We start from the raw sequence: 16,653 nt of genomic DNA, 5'->3' as shown, positions 1-16,653 counted from the left end.
ATCCCAGTTCTATCCTCTTTCCCCCTTTCCCACCTTTTCGGGAAAGGGGCAGGTCATTAATGCTGTGAAAAACCAGCAGGAAATGAGTGGCTTTTTTAAAATACTTTTTTTATTTAAAAGGATGGTCATTCATTTGTTACCGTTTTATGAGCTTATTCAGCTTAGCCAGGCTAGGGAGGGAGTACATTGTCCAGTATTCCTGCTTTCAATGCTATCCAATGCCCTCAGTTGGAAGTATGTGTATGGATATTGAGTGAGGACTGGATTGGACTCCTTCATAATGGCCACTACGGTCGATAGACTACAAATACTTAAAAGCAAAATACTGTGGATGCTGGAAATCTGAAATAAAAACAGAAAATGCTGTTTCATCCAGTTCTGATGAAAGGTCATCAACCTGAAACGTTAACTCTGTTTCTCTCTCCACAGATGCTGTCCGACCAGCTGAGTGTTTCCAGCATTTTCTGTTTTTATTACAAATACTTACTTTCTGTTTCACAGATGAAGAGTGGTGACTTGGAGCAATATCAAATTGCTGGCAGCAACTGTGGAACTGTATTCAGCACAAGTTACCATTTTTGGGAAAGTTGGGAGATTCGGGGTAAGGATGAAAATCAGAGAAGGAAATACGAACATGTGAAAAATAACAGACAGGAAAAGACCTACTGGTCTATCCAGCCTGTCCCACACAATTGTGATGTCTTATGCATCACAATACGTACACCCCCCAACCTCCTGGGAGAGGTGAAAAACCAGATTTAAAAACCCAGGCCAATTTAGGTGCATGTATGTTCAGTATTTGATCTGTCCACATGCATAACACTATACTTTTCCAAGTTAAACATCATTTGACAATCACAGTCCCAATCTCCCAGCACATGCAGTTCTGTTGTAACAGTGGAGCATCCTCTATAATCCTAACTCTCGCACATATCTTGGTATTGTCCGCAAATTTGCAGATTGTTGCCCCAACACCTACATATAGATCATTAATGAAAATAGTAAATAGCACCGATCCCTGCGGAACACCGCTCCAAGCAGATCCAAATCCATCGACAATCACTTTTTACCTATGGGCAATACGAGAGATTGTAAGTTACAGCGATAAATGTAGGCATTGTTTATCAAATGATCTATGAAATACCATGGAAGCAATCTTACTGGGACTATAGAAATGTCTCTTGTAGAGCACAGGTAGTTAAAATGGTATAATATATATTGATATTCTGTATTTTTTGATATTTTGTTTTTTGCTTGATTGCTTTTGCCACTGCTTGTTTTGAAGTGTTCCCTAAAGCAGTTCACCTTCCTCAGGAGTATAAATAAATCGAAGTGTCATGATCTCTGCCCAGGTTTATACACATCTATTGGGGGAAGGAGGCTTGATAGGCTGAATGGCCATTTCTCCCAATATACTTTTATGTTTTCATGCTGCATTATTTGGTAATAGCAGTAAATAAATCACCAGCAATAGGTTTCACACCGAATCAAAAGGTCTACGACCTGAAACGTTAACTCTGTTTCTTTCTCCACAGATGTTGCCTCACTTGTTGAGCTTGTCCGGCATTTTCTGGTTTTATTATAGGTTTTACACTATTGTGCAAGAACTAAATATGAATTATAGAATTTTTGTTTAGTATAGTGAGGCAAATGTTCTGAGAAGATTGAGGATATCTCACGTAGAATGTACAGCACAGAAACAGGCCATTTGGCCCAGCAGGTCCATGCCGGAGTTTATGCTCCACACGAGCCTCCACCCTCCCGACTTCATAAGAACATAAGAACATAAGAAATTGGAGCAGGAGTAGGCCAATCGGCCCCTCGAGCCTGCTCCGCCATTCAATAAGATCATGGCTGATCTGATCCCAACCACAAATCTAAAGAACACAAGAAGTCGGAGCAGGACCCGGCCACATAGCCCCTGGGCCCTCTCCGCCACCCACAGGGCATTGACCGATCCGAACTCAGCTTCATGTCCAATTTCCTGCCCGCTCCCCATAACCCCTAATTCCCTTTACTTCTAGGAAACTGTCTATTTCTATTAAATTCACCAGCTGCTGTGGCGGGATTTGAACTCATGACTCTGGATTTTAGTCCAGGCCTCTGGATTACTCGCCCAGTAACATAACCACTATGCTACCGTACCCGATCTTAAAAGTAGCGCTGCGAACAGGATTCGAACCTGTGCAGGGAAACCCCATTGGATTTCAAGTCCAACGCCTTAACCACTCAGCCATCGCAGCTATCAGCATATCCTTCTATTCCTTTCGCCCTCATGTGTTTATCTAGCTTCCCTTTAAATGCATCCATGCTGGTCACCTCAACTACTCCTTGTGGTAACGTGTTCCACATTCTAACCATTCTCTGGCTAAAGAAGTTTCTCCTGAATTCCCAATTGGATTTATTAGAGACTATCTTATATTTATTGCCCCTAGTTCTGGTCTCCCCCGCAAGTGGAAACATCTTCTCTACGTCTCTACATAATCTTAAAGACCTCTATCAGGTCATCCCTCAGTCTTTTCTAGAGAAAAGAGCCCCAACCGGCTCAGTCGTTCCTGACCAGTATAACCTTTCAGTTCTGGTATCACCTCAAATCTTTTTTGTATCTTCTCCAGTGCCTCTATATCCTTTTTGTAACATGGAGACCAGAACTGTTCACAGTACCTCCAAGTATGGTCTAACCAAGGTTCTATACAAGTTTAACATAACTTCTCTGTTTTTCCATTTTATCCCTCTAGAAATGAACTCAGGTGCTTGGTTTGCCTTTTTTATGACCTTATTAACCTGCGTCGTTACTTTTAGTGATTTGTGTATCTGTACCCCCAAAAACCGTCTACTCCTCTACCCCATTTAGATTAGTATGTGGCCCCCTTATTCTTCCGACCAAAATGTAATACCTCACACTTATCTACATTGAGATTCATTTGCCAATTGCACGCCTATTCTGCAAGTTTATTAATGTCTTCCTGTATTTTGTTGCAGTCCTCCTCGGTATTAACTATACCCCCCAATTTGGTGTCGTGTGTATATTTTGAAATTGCACTTCCGATTCCCGAGTCCAAATCGTTTATGTAAATTGTGAACAACAGTGGCCCCAGCACCAATCCTTGTGGAACACCACTTCCCATCTTTTGCCAGTCTGAGTAACTACTTTTAACCCCATCACTGTTTTCTGTTTTGTAGCCAGCATGCTATCCATTCTGCTACTTGTCCCCTGACTCCACATACTCTGATTGTAGTCATGAGTCCAGAATGCAGCACCTCATTGAAGGCCTTTTGAAAAATCCAAATATATTACATCTACTGCATTACCCTTGTCTATTCTATGGATGTCACTGAGCGGCTTCAGGGCATTCTCAAGGGGGAGGGTGAGCAGGCAGAGGTCGTGGTCCACATTGGGACCAACGACATAGGTAGGAAGGGAGATGAGGTCCTGCATCAAGAATTTAGGGAGCTAGGTAGCAGATTAAAGAGCAGGACCTCAAAGGTTGTAATCTCTGGATTACTCCCAGTGCCACGGGCTAGTGAGTATAGAAATAGGAGGATAGAACAGATGAATGCGTGGCTAAAGAGTTGGTGCAGGAGGGAGGGTTTCAGTTTCCTGGATCACTGGGCCTGCTTCTGGGGAAGGTGGGACTTGTACAAGTCGGACGGGTTGCATCTGAACCAGAGCGGGACAAATATCCTTGCGGGGAGGTTTGCTAGCACTGTTGGGGGAGGTTTAAACTAACTTGGCAGGGGGATGGGATACAGAGTGGAGCTACAATAGGGGGTGATGTGCAGCCAAATATTGAGAAAAAAACAAGTCAGCTTGGAAGACAGGGCAAATATGTAAGAGCAAGGCTGGATGGCATCTATTTTAATGCAAGGAGTCTTGCGAATAAGGTGGATGAACTGAAGGTGTTGATAAACACATAGGAGTATGATATTGTTGCTGTCACAGAGACATGGTTGAGGGAGGGGCAAGACTGGCAGCTCAATATTCCGGGGTACAGAATCTTCAGGCGAGACAGAGGGGGAGGTATAAGAGGAGGGGGGGTCGCAATATTAATTAAAGAATCAATTACTGCCATAAGGAGGGATGATATATTAGCAGGTTCCTCAAATGAGGCCATATGGGTGGAGCTTAAAAACAAAAAGGGGGCAAGCACTTTGATGGGAGTGTACTATAGACCCCCAAACAGTCAGGGGGAGATAGAGGAACAGATATGTAGGCAAATCTCAGAAAATTGTGCAAATAATAGGGTAATAATAGTGGGGGATTTCAACTTCCCCAATATTAACTGGGATACTCAGTGTAAAAGGCTTAGAGGGTACAAAATTCTTAACGTGCATCCAGGAGAGCTTTTTGAGCCAGCATGTAGAAAGTCCTACAAGAGAGGGGGCGGTACTGGACCTAATTCTAGGGAATGAGTCCGGCCAAGTGGAAGAAGTGCTAGTAGGTGAGCATTTTGGTGACAGTGACCATAATTCAGTGAGATTTAAGGTGGTCATGGAAAAGGACAGGGAGGGGCCGGAAATAAAGGTTCTAAATTGGGGGAAGGCCGATTTTAATAGGATAAGGCAGGATCTGGCCAAAATGGACTGGGATCAGCTGCTTGTAGGAAAATCCGTATCGGAGCAATGGGAGTCTTTCAGAAGGGAGATTGAGACCATGCAATGGCAACATATTCCTGTAAAGGTCAAGGGTGGTTCCAAGAACTCCAGGGAACCTTGGATGTCAGGGGATATACGAGAATGGATTAGGAAAAAAAGGAGGGCTTTTGGCAGATACAAAAGGCTAAGGACGGAGGAAGCCCTAGAGGAGTACAAAAAGTGCAGGGGGATACTTAAAAAGGAAATTAGGAGATCAAGGAGGGGCCATGAAAAAACACTGGCGAGCAAAATAAAGGAAAATCCTAAGATGTTTTATAAGTATATTAAGGGTAAGAGGATAACTAGGGAAAAAATAGGGCCCATTAGGGACAAAAATGGCAATGTGTGTGTGGAGCCGGAAGATGTAGGAGGGGTTCTAAATGAATTTTTTGCATCTGTTTTCACTATGGAGAAGGACGACGTCGACATAGAAATACGACAGGGGGACTGTGATATACTCGAACATATTAACATCGAGCGGGAGGAGGTATTGGCGGTTTTAGCAGGCCTAAAAATGGATAAATCCCCAGGCCCGGACGAAATGTATCCCAGGCTACTGTGTGAGGCAAAGGAGGAGATTGCGGGGGCTCTAACACATATATTCAGAACCTCTCTGGCCACAGGGGATGTGCCAGAGGACTGGAGAACCGCTAATGTAGTACCATTATTCAAGAAGGGGAGTAGGGAAAAACCGGGGAACTACAGGCCAGTGAGCCTAACATCAGTGGTAGGAAAATTATTGGAAAAAATTCTGAAGGACAAAATTAGTCTCCACTTGGAGAAGCAAGGATTAATCAGGGATAGTCAACATGGCTTTGTCAAGGGAAGATCATGTCTGACTAATTTGATTGAATTTTTTGAGGGGGTGACTAGGCGCGTGGATGAGGGTAACGCAGTGGATGTGGTATACATGGATTTCAGTAAGGCCTTCGATAAAGCCCCGCACAGGAGACTGGTCAAGAAGGTACGAGCCCATGGAATCCAGGGTGCCTTGGCACTTTGGATACAAAAGTGGCTTAGTGGCAGACGGCAGAGGGTGACGGTCGAAGGTTGTTTTTGTGACTGGAAGCCTGTGGCCAGTGGGGTACCACAGGGATCTGTGCTGGGGCCCTTGCTGTTTGTGGTCTACATTAACGACTTGGATATGAATGTAAAAGGTATGATCAGTAAGTTCGCTGATGATACAAAAATTAGTAGGGTGGTAAATAGCGAGGAGGATAGCCTCAGTCTGCAGGACGATATAGATGGGTTGGTCAGATGGGCGGAACAGTGGCAAATGGAATTTAACCCGGAAAAGTGCGAGGTGATGCACTTTGGAGGGACTAACAAGGCAAGGGAATATACAATGAATGGGAAGACCCTAGGCAAGACAGAGGGTCAGAGGGATCTTGGTGTGCAAGTTCACAGATCCCTGAAGGTTGCGGAACAGGTAGATGAGGTGGTAAAGAAGGCATATGGGATACTTGCCTTTATTAGCCGAGGCATAGAATATAAGAGCAAGGAGGTTATGATGGATCTGTATAAAACACTGGTTAGGCCACAGCTGGAGTACTGTGTGCAGTTCTGGTCGCCGCACTACAGGAAGGATGTGATCGCTTTGGAGAGGGTGCAGAGGAGATTCACCAGGATGTTACCAGGGCTGGAGCGCTTCAGCTATGAAGAGAGACTGGGAAGATTGGGTTTGTTTTCCTTGGAGCAGAGGAGGCTGAGGGGGGACATGATTGAGGTGGACAAAATTATGAGGGGCACAGATAGGATGGATACTCAGGAGCTTTTTCCCTTCGTTGAGGGTTCTATAAGAAGGGGGCATAGATTCAAGGTAAAAGGCGGGAGGTTTAGAGGGGATTTGAGAAAGAACTTTTTCACCCAGAGGGTGGTTGGAGTCTGGAACTCACTGCCTGAGAGGGTTGTGGAGGCAGGAACCCTCACAACATTCAAGAAGCATTTGGATGAGCACTTGAAATGCCATAGCATACAAGGCTACGGACCAAATGCTGGAATATGGGATTAGATTAGACTGGGCTTGATGGCCGGCGCGGACACAATGGGCCAAAGGGCCTCTATCCGTGCTGTATAACTCTATGACTCTATGACTTTCTGTTACTTCAAAGAATTCAATAAGGTTGGTCAAGCATGCCCTTCCCTTTTGAAATCTATGCTAACTATTCTTTATTATATTTTTGGTTTCTGGATGTTTTTCTATTACATCTTTGAGTGAAGGCTCCATTATCTTTCCTACCACCGACGTTAAGCTATAGTTCCCTGGACTTGTTCTATCTCTCTTTTTAAATATAGGAATCACATTAGCTGTCCACCAGTCCTTTCGCACTGTTCCTTTTTCTAATGAATTTTTATACAGATGTAATAGTGCCTCTGGTAGCTTTTCCATAACTTATTTTAATATCCGCGGATGCAATCCATCTGGACCAGGGGTTTTATCCTCTCTGTGTTTGATTTGTTTATCAATTATCTCCCCCGTTTCTATCTTAAATGGCTTTATATCTTTTTTGATCTCTTCTTCGATCTCTTCTTCTAATGTCATGCCCACCACGTTAGTTTCGTTGGTAAATACTGAGGCAAAGTAATTATTTAATATTTCTGCCATTTCGCTGTCATTACCTGTGAATTTATCTTGCATGCCTTAGTGGCCTTGGCCCTATCCCTATCCTGATTTTTCTTTTGTTATTTGTGTCTATAGAGTATTTTACTTTTTTTTTATCTTCCTTGATAATTTATTTTCGTAGTTTCTCTTTGCCTTCCTAATTGTTTTTGTAAACTTCTTTCCTAACCTTTTTGTATTCCCTTTTGTCATCCTCTCCTTTGTTATCCTATGTACTTAGTGTATGCCTTTTTCTTTAGTTTCAGTTTTGACTTTATTTCTTCATCCATGGTGTACCAATACTGGCTAGTTTGTTCTTGCTTTTCTCCTGGATCACCATTTTAAATGTTTCCCACTGCTGTTCTATTTCTTTGTTTATCAGTAATTTTTTCTAGCTTATTTTCCCTAGTTCCATTCTCATCCCCTGAAAATCAGCTTTTTTCCAATTTACTACTTTGGTCTTTGTCTTACTTATGTCCTTCTCAATCTTTATCTTAAACCTTATTATGTTGTGGTCACCATTGCCTAGATGTTCCCCTACACTTACTTCTCTTATCTGTTCTGGTTCATTTCCCATTACTCGATCCAGCAGTGCTTCCTCTCTTGGGCTTTTTAAATACTGGGTAAGAAAGAAGTGCTGCACACATTATAAAAACTCCATTCCCTTTACCCCTTTACCTACCTCTTCTTGCTAGTTTATTTGGAAATAGTTAAAATCTTCCATGATTATTATTCTATGTCCTTTATTCATTTCACATTTTCTTACATATTTCTTCTTTCACCTCCTTTCCACTATTAGGTGGTCTGTAGTATACCCCTATTAGTGTGATTGATCCCTTATCTTTTATTTCAATCCATATGGATTCTGATTCTATCCTTCTGTTAATTATGTCCCTTTTTTCTACTGCCATTATGTTATCTCTAATTAGTACAGCTACTCCACCACCACCTCCCTCCCCCCACTTCTTCCTTCCCTATCCTTTCTGATTGTTATATAGACTGCGATATTTAGTTGTCAGTCCTGTTCTTTACGTAGCCATGTTTCAGTTATTCCTACTACATCTGGTTCCTTGCTACAGGATTATTGCCTCCAGTTCCCCTGTTTTATTTTGGACGCTGTGTACATTGCTGTTTAATTCATCTTTAATAGTTCCTTTTACTTTATTTTGAATAGTCCTTTTATACCTGTATTTGTTCCTTGACCGTTTGTTATCTTTATTCCTTAATCTGGTCTGACTTTTACACTCATCTCCTGTTTCTTTTATCTTTAAGCTTTTGTTCTTGCTACCTGATCTCTTTCTCCCCCCCCCCCCCCCCCCCCCACCACAATCATCTTGATAGTTTAAAGCCCTCTGCACCGCCCTATTTATCCCTTCCGCTAGGACTCTGGTTCAGGTGGAGCCAGTCCCAGCGGTACAGCTCCTTCCGGTCCCAGCGGTACAACTCCTTCCTGTCCCAGTGCTGGTTTCAGTGTCTCATGAAATGGAACCCCTCCTTCCCACACCACTCTTTCACCTTTCTGATCAGCCTATCCCTTTGCCAATTAGCACGTGGCTTGGGTAGTAAATCTGAGATAACCACCTGTGAGATCCTGCTTTTTAATTTGGTTCCCAGCTTCTGATATTCCCTTAGCAGGACTTCCTCGTTCTTCCTTATGTCATTGGTGCCGACATGGACCACGACAGCTGGATCCTCCCCCTCCCTTTCCAAGTTCCTCTCCAGTTGCTCCAAGATGTCCTTTAGCCTTGCACCAGATAGGCAACACGCCCCCCTGGATTCTCGGTCATGACTGCAGAGGACGCTATCTATCCCCCTGAATATTGAATCCCCTATGACTACAACCTTTCTGTTCTGATCCTCCCCCCTTGGATGGCCTCATGCTCCATGGTGCCATAATTAGCATTCTGGACATCCTCCCTGCAGCCTTCCTTCTTATCCTTCTGGTTATCAAGCACCTCGTACCTGTTGGACAGGACCTGTGTCTGCGGGGACCTTCTTCTCTACCTTCCCCTCCCTTATGTGTCGGAGTGTCTCCAACTCGCACTCTAGCTCAAAGACTCTGAGCCGGGGTGTCTCAAGCCAGCAACATTTACTGCAGATGTGGCAATCTGGGACAGTCTCGCAGTCCACAAACTCCCAGATATTACAGTCCCAACACACAGCCTGTACTGTAATCTCTAGTTTTTATTTATTTAATCAGTAGTTCATTTCTAGGACTAACAGAAGCACTTGAAATCTAGTTTATATTTAGTAAATGGATTTAGCTTGATTTCAAAATAATTTGTAGTTACTTAGCCTTTTAAAAAAACATTTGTATTTTTTATTTAAGTTTTAAAAGTTGATAGATTAGTTTATAGTTCCTTGGTTTAAATCACTCAGCACCTGCTTCCCCCTCTGCACCTAATTCCCATACTCACCAAACTACCAGTTGAAAGTCCTCACTCTTAGCGGTTCACTCTCTGTCTTTACCAACCTCTGTGCTCAAGTTTGGTGCTTTTCCAAAGATCGTTGTATTATATACCTTTCTGACACACCCTAGTTATAATTTGTTGGTCAACTTCCAGTCACAATAATTAATACCTAGTCAGGAACTACTTACAGCTGATTGTCTGTTAGCTATTAACTGGCACTGACTTGCAGCTTTTAAAGTTAGTTGACTAAGTTTAATCGAAGTTAAATTTCATTATCTGTTTTACGTGTTGATGTCAACAGAAGAAATAGACCAGCTTACGGCAGTGAAATGGTCTCCTTCTCTAAACCACGTATTTCTGTTTTAATTACTCAGTTAAGTTCTATGTCCAACTTTGCCATTGATGATGCCAAATATTAAATATTGAATAGCACTTCACTATTCAAATTTATGCTTGAAATGCTGAATTTGTATGAAAGTTATGCTCTGATTGTGTTGATTTAATGTACTAAATGTGTGCACATAACAACAGTTTATTTTTATAACATTGAACGGGTGAAACTCATTAGTTTTCAGTCTGTGGGAAAATTTAACTGAACAAGGCAATAACTCTGTCAATATGAGGAAAAGTATACAATGTTTCCTCAGTTAATTTAAAAACTTGCAACGTCTACAACCATTCTGGAATCTTTGCCATACTCTGACTTCCTCTTTGCTCTGTTTGACCTGTAGTTGTGAAAAAGAAAAAATCTGGTTCAGTTTTAACTCAAGTCTGCTGGATTTGATTTCAAATTGCAGAGCATTGTAATGCATCTTACAGCTTGATTTAGTTTTATTAATAAGTACGTGGGAAAATATATATCACGTGCAGTATTTGATTTTAGATAATTCTTTTCTGACTTTGCCCACAATAAGCACCGTTTTATGGTCTAAGAAAAGCAAATTCTGTAATTGTTGCATTTCAAAGCATATTGCCTTGAGTGGGTTTCAGATTATATCTAAGAATGTAAATCATTTTCAGTTTTGCTTGCTGCATTCATTTCTAATTTTATATATGTTTTATTTTTTATGATGTTGGTACGATGTAAAAACGAACTCACTTGAAGTTGAAATATATATGTTTGCAATCTATCTATAGGATAGGGTTTGCTCATATGAAAATACAAAAAGGACAGGAAAAGACGATCTAATCCATTAAGTCTCTCCCATCCAGATATGCTGCAATCACATACATCATTGACCTCGCTTTCTCCCACCCCTTGGAGCTAGTAGTTTATTAGGACAGAGGGTCAACTCTCTGACTGAAACTGCAACCAATTTCCTATTCAGTATAATATCTGATCGCCAGTCCCACATGGTGACATCTCTCTTGAGCTATCTATACGGTACTTTATCGAAGGCTTTTTGGAAATGCAGGTATATAACATTTACTGAATTGCCATCATTCACTAATTTGGTTAGAAAGAAGAACTGGCATTTGTGTAGCGCCTTTCATGACCTCAGGCAGTCCCAAAGAGCTCTACAGCCAATGAAGTCCTTCTGAAGTGTAGTCACTGTTGTAATGTATGAAAAGGACCTATGTGGTCCTTTGTCATTTCCTGGTGTCTGACGTAATTGAAAAAAGCTTCGCTACATCTACTAGCGGCTGTCAATAATCCATTTTTCCAATTCTTTTGTGGCATTTCTAATAGTGGCTTTAGTTATCATCCAGTGTCTTCCATTCTGTTGACAGTTGATGGCTTTGTGCCCTGTGAAATATTTAATTTTGTACATTAATTTCTCTGAGCCTTCCTATTTAGCCATTTAGGTTTCATTTTATCAGGTACCCTTTTTTGATCTGCAGAACATAAAAGGTTCTCCTGTCTGTGAACATACATTTAAATAACTTCCATTTTTCTGTTGTTCCTACATGGCAGCACACCCCAATCTTAGCTTGGTCAAATCTTCCCTCAGACTTGAAAATTGAGCCTTCTTGAAATCCGATATCAAAATATCTGCAGCAATAATTCACCTGACTAACTGAAATCTGATGATAAAATGATCATAATTGCCAGATACTCCCCAACACGGAGATCAGTTGTCATTCCAGTGTTGCTACCAAGGATTAAATAAAATAGATTGTTTTCTCTTGTATTCTCCCCAGCATTTTGAGTAAGAAAGCAATAATTGACAGTATCAACAAATAAACCCACCTGGCCTCCCTCTAGACTTGTCTGCCTTCATCAGTCTACTTAATGGGTGGGCAATTGAAATCTCTCATAACAACATTAACCTGTTCTCTGACCCTTCTGATTGGCTCAAGAGTTTATCTTGCTGAATCTGTCGTCTGGGGTATATAACAGGTGCCATAGATCAACTTTGGACCAACTTCCTGATTCAGCTGCACTCAAATTACTCCAGTATCCTCCCTATCTGTTGCAACTATGTCCTCTTTTTTTATGATGTGGAGATGCCGGTGATGGACTGGGGTTGACAATTGTAAACAATTTTACAACACCAAGTTATAGTCCAGCAATTTTATTTTAAATTCACAAGCTTTCGGAGGCTTCCTCCTTCGTCAGGTAAATGTCAGGTAAACGTCAGGTAAACTCTTTTTTTATAAATAGAGGAAACAGAACTTTATACTTGGATCTGTGGATGTCTGCATACTACTGATTCTTAACTGACAGAGTGGAGAAATTGTAATAGTGCATGAACAAGAAAGAATTAATAAAGCTGATAAACATTTTTGGTGAAACAAAAAAGTTATGTAAATATCAAATTAACTTTTATTTTAATACTGGAATAGTGCCAGGGATACATCTGCAGTGCTATGGTTACACCAATTAAAGATTCTCTTTGATGAAGACTCTGGAGGCTTATAAATTGTGCACCAAGTGGAAGCAAGATTAATAATTAGTTACATTTTTTTGCAGATTCCAGGAATGTATTATGTGTATTCTGGGTATTGTATTGTCCTTAGAAGTTGCTGCTGTCAGCCACTATCTTGCCAATGAAATTACATTGGAATATTGGGAAAGACAAAATCTCCTTTCATTATAGTGCTGATGTAATCTTAAAATGGAGATGAATTTCAGTGCTCAAATTTTTTTTTGGTGTGGTATTGAATAATTTTTTTATTTGCTAATCATCAAAAAATGATCATTCTTCTTTAGACTGTTTTAATTCATTCCTTTAAGTAGAAGGGAGATTTGAAGCCATTGTGCTTCAGTCACCTTTGCCTTATGTTGCTTAACACATATCTGCCAGTGGATATTATTTTTTCCATTGTTCCTGCCATATTTTCTAATACTTTTCAAATCAGTTTTCTGTGATAGCAATTTAGTAGTAAAATGGCCATTTGGTTTGAGAAAGTATATTGCTTCACTATGTTGTGTAGAGGATTTTTAAAAACTGATATGTCTAGAAGCAGCTGTTTTTTTGATGTTTTTGGTTATTAATTGCCAATTTTAGGTACGAGCAGTGAAGTTGAGAAGATAGGAAATGCAGACTCTGTCACCCAGATCAAGTGGTACATGGGGATGTGGGTTGGAGGATAGAAAATGATGTGGGCATGGCACAAGTTAATAACCAAGTGTGTACGCAGAACTTTAACGGTCTCTAAAATATCATTATATATTGTATACATCACTTCCCTAAGCAGTATTATACTAATATTTATCCCGAATGTATCTCTGCCATAGCAGAATTATTGAGCAGAAATATTAAACTGATATTTTAAGAAACTGATTAAGTTTAACACTTTAAAAAAAACTTGATTACCTTTCCAAAAGCTCTGTGACTGAAATACTGAGGTTTTGTTTGAAGTTTAAGAAAGGCATGCATTTTCACTAATGTTGCCTCCTGCTGCAGCTGAATATTTCAAAATGTTGTACTGATGTAATAAATTGTACTGTGGTGGGGCATTTTTAATTAAAGAGAAACAATTGTGCTCCGATAGCCTTGTTGATTGCAATAGCAAAAGTTCTACCTGTTCTTTAAAACACATTTACATGGTAGGGTAAAGTATACAACTTTTTTTGTTCAGTTTGACTATTTGTATATATATATTTTTAAGCAATGATGAAGCTTTAAAATGTCATTATTTTTATTTTTTTCTGTTCATATTTCAATAGCACAAGCTATGGACTTGACCATTGAAAGGGTTTTCAGCTTTCCAAAATATAGAGCTCGTTTTTCTCTTAGGCAAGATGTAAACATTTTCAGTATATTTGTTACTGAATTTGAGAAATACTCAACCACAATTCACAACTTGCTGTATTCTTCTCAAACACTCAATGGTCTTGTATTTTTCATTGGGTCCCATAGTGCAATCATCAACAAGATTAAGGAGATTTGGTATTTGAACATGATCCATGGATTATTTTTTAGCTTAGTTTCGTGCAGAGCCTGGATAAGTGAAAGTATAGTAAACCCACTCACCTCAGAAATTGTTTTATTAATTTGATTTATATTCCACATCTATAAAACCGTAACTTCTCCTTGCCATCCTTTTTGGTTTGGGGAACGAAGAGGGACGTAAAGTTATGATGCACGCAGCATTCAAATTCTTTTCACTAAATTGCTTTGGTTGGATTTAGGTGAAATACTGTTCATTTCTGGATGAGCCCAAGAATTGTGTTTAATATGTTGCTTGAGACAATCCTTGACTTCCAAATATTATGTTATGTAATTTTTTTTTCTACTTTCTTGCCATTACATCACTCGAAATCGAGGCTGTGTGATCTGCTCACATTTTTACCAGTTCTGCTCTACTGCTAACATATAAGAATAGTTTAGGCCTGACTCTCCTTTTCCCATTCCTGTCCTTGTTGGGAAGTGCTTGACCTTTGTTTAATCACTTCACTGGTAGCATAGTTGAGATCAAGAACAAAGCATGTGGGGAATGTTGGTGCTTCAACATGGTGTTGTAACTTCCCAATTTGTAATTTTGTTTAATACATCCTGGATAATGATCCACCACTAGTATAACCTATGAGGAAACTTTTCATGATAGCCATCTTTATCAAAGCGTACATTGTATCACTTCATTGGGTAGCCCCATACCAGCTCTTTAGTTTCCTGCTCTCTTTCCCCAATCCTGTTTCAGGCATTTAAAAAAGAGCATGTGAGTGTTCATAGGTCTTTCAGAAATAAGTAGAATTCTTTTTCAAAAAATTCAGCCAATTGGTCATTTTATGGAGGTAGGGAATTGTATATTTTTTTTACAAAATTAAGAATGGCAAAATGGTTAGTGCAGTTCACCCAATACTTTTGCCAACTGGCATTCATTGTGGCAGGCCTTTCAACATAAACTTTGGCTCAAGAAGAGCAAATATTTTTAAAAACTTTGTAGAAGTTTTGAAAAATGATATGAGGTGATGCATTCACCCATTCATCAGACTTTAGACTTCTTCCCATCCACTCTACACTCCTCCAATTCTTGCCTCTTGTGCATCCCCTGATTTTCATCGCTCCACCATTGGTGGCCGGGCCTTCAGCGGCCTAAGCCCTATGCTTTGGAATTTCCTCCCTAAACCTCTCCGCCTCTATCTCTCTCTCTTCCTTTAAACCACTCCTTAAAATTTACCTCTTTCACCAAGCTTTTGGTCACCTGTCCTAATAACCCTATGTGGCTCAGTGTTAAATTTTGTCTAACGCTCCTGTGAAGTGCTAAAGGCACTATATAAATCAAAGTTGTTGTTACAATCTACATGGGTATTTTAAGTGAAAAGTTTGTTTTGGTTGCTAAATGTGCTAATTAATATAGTGAAATTTGCTAAGTGAAATCTATGATGGGGAGAAAATGAGTTGCATCGAACATTGTACTGATTCAGCATTAATGTTTGATTGATGTCTTCAATTGAGAAATATAGGAATTTAACTTGATTCATGGTGGTTAGTGACTTAAAATTGAGACCTGTTGTGCTGCTTAGGATTGTGATTTGTGTTGACTTCATTGTGATCCTGAGGCTATTTTCTATAGTTAACTGAATTGATTTTTTTGAAGTGATTCAGTCAGTGTGCTGACCAAGAATAAAAGTTTTTCATGACTGAAGTCACTTGTTTCCATCAATCTGTGTGACATGTTCCACTGCTTTTTATGAGCTAAAGCTTGGAAGATAAGTACTCCGTTTTTCGCTAAGTAGATTATAATTTTATTATAACAGTAGGTGGCATTCATTTCAATTATACAGTAAGTGAAGTGGAATATTGACATTTTTTCACCAGGTACAAGTTCTCTATAAACTAGTTCCATTCTGTTATATATCATGCTGGTGTGAATACTATTTCTGGCTTTGTTTAGCAAATGAGCTGTATTCAGCCTGCAGAATTATAATAATCAACGATAACTGGGATTAGAGCACAAATTAAGGGATGGGTGCAGTACTCCTAGGGATAGACCTCATAAAAATTTGCTGTGGGTTACTCTAATTTTTGGATCATTACCCATTGTATATGGAATAGAATATTCATAAATGAGGACTGTTGCACCTTGGGTTGATTAGTTTATCTTCTGTAGATTTAGCTACATAATTTGCTAAGTTTTGAGAGGCTGTGTTGGTTCCTCACCCATTCTACAATATACCCCTAAATTAAAAAAAAAATTCTGAAATGGCAAACACACACAAAAATCAACAACTCTGATAAACCTCATACAATTATCTATCAGCTTAGCTATTCCAATCAATCCGACAACTTCTATGTACCGCCACATGTATTTCACTGGGGTTTATTCTGTACCTTTGACCTGGCGCAGCTGCACAGGAGACAGCCTCAGCTACATGTATAATCTTTTTCTTTAATAACAAAAGGCCTGACCCAGGCCTTGGGACTTGTACCAAACAACTGGACTACAATTCTCAGAACCCACCACATGGCCGGCCCTCCATCACAAAGCACATATATTAAAACAAATTATGTTGCCTTTCTCTCCCTGCCTGCTCGGAGTCCCTAATGTGGTCCTTCTCTCTACTTCCTCAGCACTGCCAGGCCACGATCTCTCCTGTTTCTCTGAGTGGTGCTAGGT

General features: G+C 40.1%; 1 protein-coding gene and 1 non-coding gene across 2 annotated transcripts in view; one reads left to right on the top strand and one right to left on the bottom strand.

Moving 5' to 3' along the window:
• The window catches only part of ddx10 (DEAD (Asp-Glu-Ala-Asp) box polypeptide 10), a 306,011-nt gene that overhangs the window by 131,012 nt on the left and 158,346 nt on the right, over positions 1-16,653 (top strand). The gene's annotated exons all lie outside the window — the stretch shown is intronic.
• trnas-uga (transfer RNA serine (anticodon UGA)) lies at positions 2,162-2,243 on the bottom strand. Its single transcript has one exon. It is a non-coding gene; the product is annotated as a tRNA-Ser (tRNA).

Source organism: Heptranchias perlo, chromosome 6 (assembly GCF_035084215.1).
Source record: "Heptranchias perlo isolate sHepPer1 chromosome 6, sHepPer1.hap1, whole genome shotgun sequence".
Classification (NCBI taxonomy): Eukaryota; Metazoa; Chordata; class Chondrichthyes; order Hexanchiformes; family Hexanchidae; genus Heptranchias; species Heptranchias perlo.
This window is presented reverse-complemented; position numbering and strand designations above follow the sequence as displayed.